The sequence below is a fragment of the Gekko japonicus genome, unplaced genomic scaffold (assembly GCF_001447785.1).
Source record: "Gekko japonicus isolate JY-2015 unplaced genomic scaffold, Gekko_japonicus_V1.1 scaffold238, whole genome shotgun sequence".
Lineage (NCBI taxonomy): Eukaryota > Metazoa > Chordata > Lepidosauria > Squamata > Gekkonidae > Gekko > Gekko japonicus.
In genome coordinates, this window is record NW_015161411.1 from 716479 (window position 1) to 722337 (window position 5859).

General features: G+C 53.2%; 1 protein-coding gene across 6 annotated transcripts in view; it reads right to left on the reverse strand.

Annotated features, from left to right (window-relative positions):
* The window catches only part of EIF4G1 (eukaryotic translation initiation factor 4 gamma, 1), a 134814-nt gene that overhangs the window by 66659 nt on the left and 62296 nt on the right, over positions 1-5859 (reverse strand). The gene's annotated exons all lie outside the window — the stretch shown is intronic.

Sequence of the window (5859 nt, forward strand, 5' to 3'; positions counted from 1 at the left end):
GGAAAGAGGTGGCTTGCCATTGCCTTCCTCCATGTATCAACTCCAAACGTCCTTAGTGGTCTCCCAGACAAGTACCAACCAGGGCCGACCCTGCTTCGCTTACGAGATTTCAAGGCAAGTGATAAACAGGAGTGGTTTCCTATTGCCTGCCTCTGCACGGCGACCCTGGACTTCCTTCGTGCTCTCCCATCCCAGTACTAACCACAGCAGACCTTGCTTAGCGTTTGAAATTTCAAGGCAAGAGACAAACAAAAATGGTGTCTTATTGCCTGCATCTGCAAGGGTTTCCTTGGTGGTCTCCCATCCAAGTACTGACCACGGCTGACCCTGCTTAACTTCTGAAATCCAATGGGATCAGGCTAGCCTTGGGCGTCCACGCCAGGGAAATCATGGGGCTAGGTGACCCTGAATACGCCTATCCTCCACGGATTTGTCTGGTCCCCTTCTAGGGCCATCTTCGCATGTGTGGAACCACCCCTCCGTTCCCCAGCCCTCCCCCCAAATCTTACAGGCTCTGGGAACTTGGGAGGCAGACGGCAGGGAACGGGTCTGTCCAGCTTCCGGGGGCTGTCCGCGCGGGGACCCGCGCGTACCCTACGACGGCTCGTGCTCGGCAAGGACCTCACACCGCCCATGACGAGGGGCGTGCCGCACGGAAGCTGGCTGCCATTTTTGTCCCCGGATCGGTGCGCTTCCCTGGCTCCACCTTTTCCCCTGCCTCCCGCCCTACCACGGGGCCGCGGCCAGGAGGAAGCAGTCGCCTCTTCCTCCTGGCCCTGAGCGCCCAGGGTGGCTGGCTGGCCGCCGGACGGAGGCGGGGGGGTGGAGAAAGCCAGGGAGGGACCGATCCTTAGCAGCAGCTGATGAGGTCACAAGCAAGCTCTGTTTGGCAGGTCTGGAGGTAGCAGCTGAGCCAACAAGGTCGGGCTGGGCAAAGTTTGCCCAGGGCGCCTTCTCTGATCTCGGGCACGGCGCCGCGGCCGAGGGAGAAGGTCTCGGCACCCTGGCAGGGCAGAGCACCCGAGGAGAACCAGATGTTTGCTGTTCCCCCTGCACCTCCCCCTCCAACGGCACAGTCCCGACCCCCCTTTCCCAATAGGATGGTCCACACATTCTGATGTGAGCCGGCACATGTCACAATGCCCTGGGAGAGACACGCGCTCATTGGCTAGCTCTGCTCTTAGGTGGAGTGGTGAACTAAATGCTCCTAGGGTGTAACAGGCTACCATCCTCCTGTCTGCTGAATGAGAGTCCCCGCCCCCCGCGCATAGAAGCCAACTTCATAGACCCTGCCTAGGGAAGCAAAGCCCAGGTTCAAAATCCAAGCGGCCGGGAAAAACGTGATTACATTAAACTTTTGCAATCCGCTCCCTCAGAGATGGAGCGACACCCGCCGGCAAAGATGGGTTTTAAAAGGGTGAGACCCATGCGCCCTCTAAGCTGTGGAGTCTTGTGAGCAAAAAAAAATCTACTTTGTGAGCTACTGGCGTTAAAGTTGTGAGCGAGCGATTTGGCTGCTGCATAAAATAGCCTGCTCTGGAGGCCTCCTTCCCAAGCGGAGACAAAAACGTGTGAGCTGGAGGCTAAAAAACTGTGAGCTAGCTCACACTAACTCAGCTTAGAGGGAACAGTGAGCCCCACCCATCTTTTGTTCACCACAGCATTCAAAGGTCCAGCTTTTACAAAATCCCATGGGCACAGAGGAGGGGTCACTAGAAGAGTAGGAGAGGGGAGGCATTTGTGAATTTCCTGCATTGTGCAGGGGGTTGCACTAGATGACCCCATGGGGTGCCTTCCAGCTCTATGTTTCTACGATTGGAGTTCAAGCATTTAAAGGACATCATCAACACTGTCCTAAGTTTCACAGAGCCTCCATCTTCAGGGGCAGTTCCCTACCAAGCCCAGGAGGCTGGGGACAAGCGGAAGACGATGGCCGTCATCTTTTTGCCCTGCTGGAGAGCTACTGGGGCCAGCTGCTAGAGAGCCAGTTTTGGTGTCGGGGTTAAGCGCGCGGACTCTAATCTGGGAGAACCAGGTTTGATTCCCCACTCCTCTGCTTGCAGCTGCTGGATGACCTGGGGCAAGCCATAGTTCTGTCACAGCTATTCTCTCAAGGGCAGTTCTGGAAAGAGCTCTCTCAGCCCCACCTACCTCACAGGGTGTCTGTTGTGGGAAGGGGGAAGGAAAGGAGATTGTAAGCCACTCTGAGGCTCTGAGTGAAGGGCGGGGTATAAATCCCACCTCTTATTCTCTTCTAGTGGTTAGGAACACGGACTCTAATCTGGGAAAACCGGGTTTGATTCCCCACTCCTCCACTTGCAGCTGCTGGATGACCTGGGGCAAGCCATAGTTCTCTCAGAGCTGTTCTTGAAGAAAGAGCAGTTCTGGAAAGAGCCCTCTCAGCCCCACCTACCTCAGAGGGTGTCTGTTGTGGGGAGGGGAAGGGAAAGGAGTTTGTAAGCCAATTCTAAGACTCTGAGTGAAGAGCGGGGGATAAATCCCATCTCTTCTCTTCTTCTTCTTCTCTTCTAGTGGTTAGGAGCACGGACTCTAATCTGGGAGAACCGGGTTTGATTCCCCACTCCTCCACATGCAGCTGCTGATGTGACCTTGGGTCAGTCACAAATTCTTTCAGAGCTGTTCTCTCATGAGCAGTTCTCTTTGAGCTCTCTCAGCCCCGCCTACCTCACAGGGTGCCTGTTGTGGGGAGGGGAAGGGAAAGGAGTTCGTAAGCCGCTCTGAGACTCTGAGTGAAGGGCGGGGGATAAATCCAATCTCTTCCTCTTCTCCGGGAAGGCGGCACTGGAAACACCTCCCCCGACTGAAAGTTCCTATCTATACCTTGTGGCTAAATGAGGATGATGTTATGGTACGGAGGGAACGCTATTATCCACAGAGCAACTGTTAAAACAGCTTCCTAGCCGCTTCTGCCATTCAAACTTGAAGTACCAGGGAAGCGGATTCACACTCAACCCAGCAAGTCGAACACATTGAGGAATTTCCGCTTTAAAACCGGTTCCCTATCAGAATATATTTGTAATTTCACACACAAACGCTTCTGTCCCGTTTAGGAAATGGGGCTGAAGCGTTTTACCTGTCAACCGCTTCCAAGTACTCTTCAGTTTCCTCTCCCGGTTCTGATGTCCTTTTTCCCGCCATTTTCCGCCCGCGTGGGTGATCTCCGGCTTTTTTTTAAAAAACGTTCGCTTTATAGCGCTATAACGGTATAACGCTAGAACGGAACAACGTTATATCAACCCCATTGGAATGCCTGGAGTGTTGTGTTATAGCACTATAGCGCTATAAAGCGAACGTTAAAAAAAAAAAGCCAGAGATCGCCCGCGCGGGCAAAAAACGGTGGGGGGAAAGCGGTGCAGTCTGAAATGGGAAACCGCTTCAGATCCAGCTCTTTACCGGAAGGGGAAAGCCATGTGTGAAATGGCAGCCCTATACCGGTTTACTCCACGACGGATCAAAAACGGCTTAAAAAGGGTAATGTGAAATTCCTCATTGTGTCACCAAGGAACCCTGCTAAGCTCCCCATGAAGTCCTTCTTCACCCAAAGAGTAATAAAAATGTGGAATTAACTGCTGCATGAAGTGGTGGTGGCTACAGGCATAGACAACTTCAAGTGGGGACTGGATAAAACACCTGGAGTAGAAGTCCATCGGTGGCTATCAGCCACAAGGTATAGATGGAACACTCTGTCTGGAGCAAGGGATGCTCTGTACTCTTGGTGCTTGGGGGGGCCACAGTGGGAGGGGCTTCTGGAGTTCTGGCCCCGCTGGTGGACCTCCTGAGGGCCCCTGGGTTTTGGCCCCTGTGTCACACAGAGTGCTGGGCTGGATGGGCCCTTGACCTGATCCAACAGGGCTTCTCTTATGTTCTTATACTCTTAGGACTCCCTGTAGCACAGTCTGAAGTGAGGCATCAGAGCCTTGTTCGCTGTCGTTTCTTATACTGTCTCCATGAACGACCTACTTTGCGAATGGTGTCGTGTCAGGGAAGGGCAGACACACAGTTGGCGTGCCCACAACCGGGGATGTCCGCATCCTCACTGCGTCCCGGGTGCCCCTCCTGCATCTTCCACATGCGCTCCCTCCCTTTCCTCAGGACATGAACATGCACGGATGGTTCCTGGCATCTGAATTCGTCTCGACTATGGCCCGCCCCATTCTCGCTGGCAGCCCGCAAGGAGCCAAGCCCAACGTGGCCCCGACTGCTAAGCGGCAAATGCGGCGTCATCGTGCCAGGGCTACCGATGGTGGGCGCATGACCCCAGACACACACACACACCCCCGCTGGCAAGATCAGCCCCTTGTCATGGGAAATAAATACTGCTTCCAACGCCTACCGCTATCAATAACCAAGAAAGGTTACAACCAGCTCTCCGCCTACGAGCATACGGGGAGGTGAAGCACCCAACCTTTGACTATACTTATTTACATATATAAAACGGGGGTCAAAGCTTGTTACAAATATTACGCAGCATCACGTGCTGGTCTCAGATTTACTCAGCTGCCATCAACAGTAGGCAGAAAACACAGAGGCGATCACACGACGCAAACAGGTCATGCACAAGCGCCACGGGTTTTTTGTTGTTGTTGTTGTTTTTAGCGGCTAACACAATGGGCTGCCTTAACTGCCTCACCCTAATAGCTGCACATCGTTCCAGAGGCTGGCAAACACGAGAGGCAGGCAGGTCGGGTTTTCACAGCCGGCACGCAGTTCCAAGGAACCCTTGCCCTCTTCTCCAGCTGGTCGCAATAGCACAGTGAGATCTACAGTGAGTCTCAGGCTCACGCATTCCTTCCAAACCTCACTCGTCCCTGCACGTGCACAACGCAGGTCCCGGACCACGACATGCCACGGCCACTTAGAAGTACAACTGCTGAACTTTCCAATTTAGGCATTACAATGGGGGGGGGGAATTCAACCCCAATATAATTCTGTTAAGATCTGAGATTCTTCCGTGAACCCGGGGGGGGGGGGGTCCCCCCAAGTTTGCAGAAAAATCTGTTTAGTCTCAGTGTGGCCCTGAGCTGCAGGTTTAGATGCCCGCAGATGGGGGGGGCAGACTATGCTATTAGATACAGAGGTCGGCTTCTGCCTGCAGGGGGATCCTGAGGAGGTAGACAGCATCAATTCAAGCAGGAAGTGAAATGTGTGAATCGTTCTCCTGTATCAAAGAGGTTTGAATCCGGCCTGCTCTCCGATCTGCTAATTTCTCTCCTGGCCTTTGGATTTCTGCACAGGAATTTCTGCCCCCTCCCCCCCAAAATGTGAACCCTATCTGCAGTTTGGGATCATAAAGTTGGAAGAAATACAGGGTCATCTAGTCTAACCCCCTGCATAATGCACACTCTTATTATTAATTATAGCACACTCTTATTATTAATGTTATGTATTGGTTGTGATTGTGATTTTATTGAATTTTATTGAATTTTATGTATGGCTTAGGCCTCTGTAAGCCGCCCTGAGCCCGTTCGCGGGGTAGGGCGGGGTAGAAATACCCGAATAAATAAATAAAATATAAATAAATTCACAACTACCCACCCCCTCCAGTGCACCACCGTTCCACGCCCAGAAGATGACAAAAAAAACCCTCCAGGATCCCCGGCCAAAATGGCTTCCTGACCACAAAATGGCAATCGGCGTTTCCCTGGCCGGGTAAGAAAGGGCCACGAGAACTAAGCCCTGAGGCACCCCTCCCTGCCCTCCCTCTCATGATCTGCCTTAGTTCACAGAATCCACATGGCTGTCAAGTGGCCATCCAGCCTCTGCTTGAAAGCATCCAAAGCAGGAGAGCCCACCACCTCCCGAGGAAGCCTGTTCCACAGCCTGTTCCACTGAGGAACC